Source organism: Penaeus japonicus, unplaced genomic scaffold, assembly GCF_977035675.1.
Source record: "Penaeus japonicus unplaced genomic scaffold, GWHDUDI00000001_assembly GWHDUDI00000003, whole genome shotgun sequence".
NCBI lineage: Eukaryota > Metazoa > Arthropoda > Malacostraca > Decapoda > Penaeidae > Penaeus > Penaeus japonicus.
In genome coordinates this window covers 882,433-888,311 of record NW_028234405.1, presented here as the reverse complement: position 1 = coordinate 888,311, position 5,879 = coordinate 882,433, and positions in this window count along the sequence as shown.

Here is a 5,879-nt window from a genome sequence, read left to right as displayed (position 1 = left end):
TTTAGTGTTGTTTTCGTTTTTTTTTTTTTTTTTTTTTTTTTGGGGGGGGGGGTGGTGGGGGGCTAATTCTTCGATAATGCTTTTGAATTATTGAAATTCTCCACTATTTCTCTTTCTTCTTTTTCTTTTTTCGTCGCTTTAGTTCTCGTCGTGAATGTGGTGGGTTGAAAGTCTGTATGGTTGTGTGTGTGTGTGTGTGTGTGTCTTGTGGTTGAGGCTGTCTGGTTATATTTTCAATTTTGTTAATCAAAGTTACGTTTCTTGATTTATAGTGTGGGTTAATCTAACTGTTTGTCTATGTTCTCTCTCTCACCCCCCCCCCCCCCCCCCCCCCACCCCCCCCCCCCCCCCCCCCCCCCCCCCCCCCCCCCCCCCCCCCCCCCCCCCCCTCTCTCTTTCAGTCTTTCTATCTATATATCAATCTCTCTCTCTCTATCAATATCTCTCTCTCTCTCTCTCTCTCTCCTCTCTCTCTCTATCTATTTATCTATCAATCTCCCTCTCTCTCTCTTTCTCTCTCTCTCTCTCTCTATCTATTTATCTATCTATCTATCTATCTATATATCTATTTATCTATTAAGCTCTCTCTCTCTCTCTTACTCTCTCTTTCATCGCTCTCTCTCTCTCACTCATTCACTCTCTTTCCCTCCTCTTGAATTACCTTCGTAAGGATAATACATCCCACATTCACTAGATTTCACAATCGATATTGAGAGAATATTACCGTGAGATATTACTATAGATTACAGCATTTGGTATATCATTGTATAATATTCTTCATCAGCAATATGGTTGTTTTTCCATTCATCCAGTCCGGAATGCGTCTTTATTCATTCATCATCTGGCTGTCTCACTTTCTTCTTTCACCTCCCTATCTATCTATTCATTTATTCACGAATCCATGAATCTATGCTTTCAACATTTTTTTTTTTTCATCTATTCATCCGTAACGTATTGTACTGCAACTTATTTTTACCAAATCATTCAATTTCAATTCAGTCTACATACCAATAGGTCGATTCTGTTTATATATATTAATTAATAGATATGTGTTTTATATGTATTTTACCATGTCTACTTATCACATATCAATAAAATGCATGTCTATTTACTACGAGACATCTATTCAAGCATTCTTCCGTTCCCTAATTAATTATTATCTATCTATTTCTTATTCTTATTCATTTGTTTATTTATCTATTTATTTATTATTATTATTTTCTTTTTGCATTACGTTCTATTTATGTCTACGGTATTCTTTGCGTTCACTCGATACTTCGATGTTTGTAGATTTATGGTTACGTAACAATGCTTTCCCATTCAGCTGTGAAAAATCGCCTGTTATATACTTTGGTTGAGGAATATAGATACTGAGAGAGGGAGGAAGGGAGGGAGGGAGGGAAGGTGAGAGGCAAGGAGGGACGGTGAGAGGGAAGGAGGGGGGGGGAGGGACGGAGGAACGGTGAAAGGGAGGGAGGGAGGGAGGGAAGGTGAGCGGGAGGCAGGGAGGGAGGGAGGGAAGGTAGAAAGGGAGGGAGGGAGGGAGGGACGGAGGGACGGTGAGAGGGAAGGAGGGACGGAGGGACGGTGAGAGGGAGGGAGGGACGGAGCATGAAAGGGAGGGAGGGAAGGAAGGTGAGAGGGAGGGAGGGAGGGAGAGAAGGTGAAAGAGAGAGAGGGACGGAGGAACGGTGAAAGGGAGGGAGGGAGGAATAGAGGGAAGGTGAGAGGAAAGGAAAGTGAGAGTGAGAGAGGAAGGTGAGAGGGAAGGAAGGAGGGAAAACAAAAAATATAATTTGTGTTTTTATTTGTGAGAGAGAGTAAATGAGTGAGCGAGTGAGAGTGAGAGAAATGGACGACAGGAAGAAGAGTGATAGAGTGACAGGTAGAAAGACCTCTCTCTCTCTCTCTCTCTCTCTCTCTCTCTCTCTCTCTCTCTCTCTCTCTCTCTCGCTCTCTCTCTCTCTCTCTCACACACACTCTATCACTCTCTCTCTCTCATTCTCTCTCTCTCTCTCTCTCTCTCTCTCTCTCTCACACACACACACTCTATCACACACTCTCTCTCTCTCTCACACACACACACACACACACACACACACACACACACACTCTATCACTCTCTCTCTCTCTCTCTCTCTCTCTCTCTCTCTCTCTCTCTCTCTCTCTCTCTCTCTCTCTCTCTCTCTCTCTCTCTCTCTCTCTCTCTCTCTCTCTCTCTCTCTCTCTCTCTCTCTCTCTCTCTCTCTCTCTCTCTCTCTCTCTCTCTCTCTCTCTCTCTCTCTCTCTCTCTCTCTCTCTCTCTTTCTCCCCCCCCCCTCTCTCTCTCTCTTATTCTCGCTTTCTTCTCTTTTTTCAAGCCATTGCTTCACAATAAAAAAAAAGAAAACATTAGTCAATAAAAGTTCCGATTCTTTGCAACAACTCGCAACAGCTCCATCAAGTTGCAAACTGGTTCGTAAATCACTTGATCATTGATGTTGCAGACCGAATCACAATGCATGACCCGTGTTGGTACGTATATTCATGCACGGCCACGGTACAAATATGCAAATGTAAGTACACACTCACACGCACATATATCTACACTAACATGCATAAATACACAGAGACATATCTGTATAAAGATGCTTACACGCACTCATAGATACGGATGGATTAATGTACCTGCAATCATACACATGGACGTCCATTCATACATAGATACATATACATATACTAACATAGTTATAAACACGCATAAAGAAAGGTACACACAAACACAATGAATAGGGGGAAGAAAGAGCAAAGGAAAGCATAAATAAGAAGTTATAAAGAAAACCAAGAAGAAAACGCAGATATTAAAATCAGTCATGAATCTCTCTCTCTCTCTCTCTTTCTCTCTCTCTCTCGTTCTTGCTCTCTTTCTCTCTCTCTCTCTCTCTCTCTCTCTCTCTCTCTATCTATCTATCTCTATCTCTCTCTCTCTCTCTCTCTCTCTCTCTCTCTCTCTCTCTCTCTCTCTCTCTCTCTCTCTCTCTCTCTCTCTCTCTCTCTCTCTCTCTCTTCTCTCATCCTCTCTCTCTCTCTCTCTCTCTCTCTCTCTCTCTCTCTCTCTCTCTCTCTCTCTCTCTCTCTCTCTCTCTCTCTCTCTCTCTCTCTCTCTCTCTCTCTCTCTCTCTCTCTCTTCCACCCCATAAATCCTTTCATGTCTTTTTCTCCCTCTCATGCATGACCCTTTTGGATCACAAGGAATAGGAAATCCCAGCGGAATACGGAAGCCATTATGCATGACAAGCCCTTCCATCAAAACCTCTTTGAATGACAAACAGACGTGTGTGCTTTACGAGCCCTTTTTACATGGAAGTTGTTGTAGTGTATATGTTCAGTAGGAGACCATAATAATAACTCACGAAGTTATTCAACACAGTAGTTGCATGATTCTATTGTCCTGCAATTCTTTTGTTGATTGTTATTTATTCAATACTGCATCTCTTGCCAACGTTTTCTATACATCTATAAGTATAGGGTGTGCCTATGTTCAGCTATAAAGTATTGGTGAATATTTATTGAAGAGTTCAAGTGCACGTTATGTAAAGGGCAATGGGGGCTTCTGTGCATGGCGTGTGCATGGCAATATATATGCACCTCGAGTTACTGTGGACTGGAAGGTCGAATGATGACATGTTTTGAGTTGTTCGGCCGTTGTGTTGCGCTCGATTGACTGATGGCAGGGACGCGGCTGTCATGCAACTGCCTCTGTCTGTTTGTACGTTAGAGAGACGCTTGCTAGACTTTGCCTTCAAGCACGAACTAAAGCACAGATGTATTTAGATGTATATACCTATTTCTTTGTACACACACACACACACGCACGCACACACACACACGCACACACACACACACACACACACACACACACACACACACACACACACACATATATATATATATACATATATATATGTGTGTGTGTGTGTGTGTGTGTGTGTGTGTGTGTGTGTGTGTATGTGTATGTATTTATTTATTTATTCCCATTATCTCCAGCACACAATACATACGACAGTACCATTGTTAAAAGATAACGAACATTCTCTTGCACCATTGATTAAGTTCATTATCATAATTACCATCACCATCACTATCAGATAGATCAGTAAAGTCACACTATCATAAGAACAAACATCAAACTCCCTATATCAAAATAATACAAACATGATTAGTGTTATTAGTGTCATAATCACAAGTACAGCAACAATGTAGATATGCTGATGGTATGATGACAATGGAGATATAATGCTATGATGATGATCAGGCCAATAATAAATGTGAATTTAAAAGAAGAGGGAGAGAGACAAGCGTGTGATGATAATGATGATGGAAGGAAAATGGGATTAGGAAAGATAAGGAATAAGTTTTGCGTTCTTTGTGTTATCTTTGTTATTATTGTTGTTATTTATCATTATCATTGTTATCATTGTTGTTACTTATCATTATTATTGTTATCATTGCTATTGTTGTCATTATCATTATTATCATTTTTGTTGTTGTTGATATCGTTGTTATCATTATCATTATTATCATCATTATTATTATCATCATTATTATCATTGATGTTATTATCATTATTATCATTATCATTGATATTATTATCATTATTATCCTCATTATCATTGTTATCATATATGTTATTATCTTTATCATTGTTGTTGTCGTTATCATCATCATTACCATTATTACTATTATTATTCTCGTGTTTTATGAAAGTGATGTCAGCTGTTTAAAGTGAAAATAGGGGGAGGGTATAGGGATGGAGGGGGAGGAGGGGGAGAGATAAGACAGCATGTTTATTTATATCTGTGCATGGAATCAGGCACATAACCCCGACCCCTCCCCCTCCCCCTTTTCCTAATAAGAAAGAAAAATATAAATCCCTCCATAACTGCCTCTATATTCGTTTAAGGGCCTTCACCCCCCTCCTCTCCCCTCAACCCCTCCTCCCCTCCCCTAAACTCCTCCCCCCCTCCCCTCAACCCCTCCTCCTTCCCCTCAACCCCTCCCCCCTTAACCCTTAACCCTCCCCCCTCCCCTCAACCACTCCCCCCTCCCCCTTCCCCTATACCCCTCCCCCTCCCCTTAACCCCTCCCCCCTCCCCCTCCCAAACCTTCCCTTTTCTGCAAGACTCCGCCTACTTCCGGAAAACCCCCCTTTTTTTTCTCACTCTCTCTCTCTTTCTCTTTCTCTCTCTCTCGAACCGATTGTAATTTTCGGCCGAAATTATTGAACGAATTATCCTTTGTGATAGACGTTGATATAAATTACATTCACTTAGGCCGTCTGGCGGTGACACATGGCAGTTACAGCCCGCTGGTAATGAGGGACACGCCCTTGCAGGTGCAATATGCAAGTGACAGGGACGTAAAACTCACACCTTGGAAAGAAAAAAAAAAGGAGTTGCAATGGCAGTGGCGTTGGTGGGAGGGGGAGGGAGGGGTGGAGGGGGGAGGGGGAGAGAGGGTGGGGGGGGAGAGAGGGGGGTGGAAGGAGTGGAGGGGGAAAGGAGGGGGTGGAGGGGGGTTGGAGGGAGGGGGAGGGGGGGGGAGGGGGTGGAGGGTGGAGGGGGAAGGGGTGAAGGGGGGAGGGGAAAGGGGGAGGGGAGGGAAGGGGGGGTGGAGGGAGTGGGAGGGGGGAGATAGGTGGGGGAAGGGAGAAGGGGGAGGTAGGTTGGGGAAGGAGGGGGTGGTGAAGGAATGGGGAGGTAGGGAGGGGAAGAGAGGTAGGTGAGGGGAAAAGGGGAGACGTAGTTAGGATGTGATAGGGAAAAGGGAGGGGTGGGGGTGGGGGTGGGGGTGGGAGGAAGAAAGGGAGGAGGAAGAGAGGTTGGAAGGGGGTTGGGATA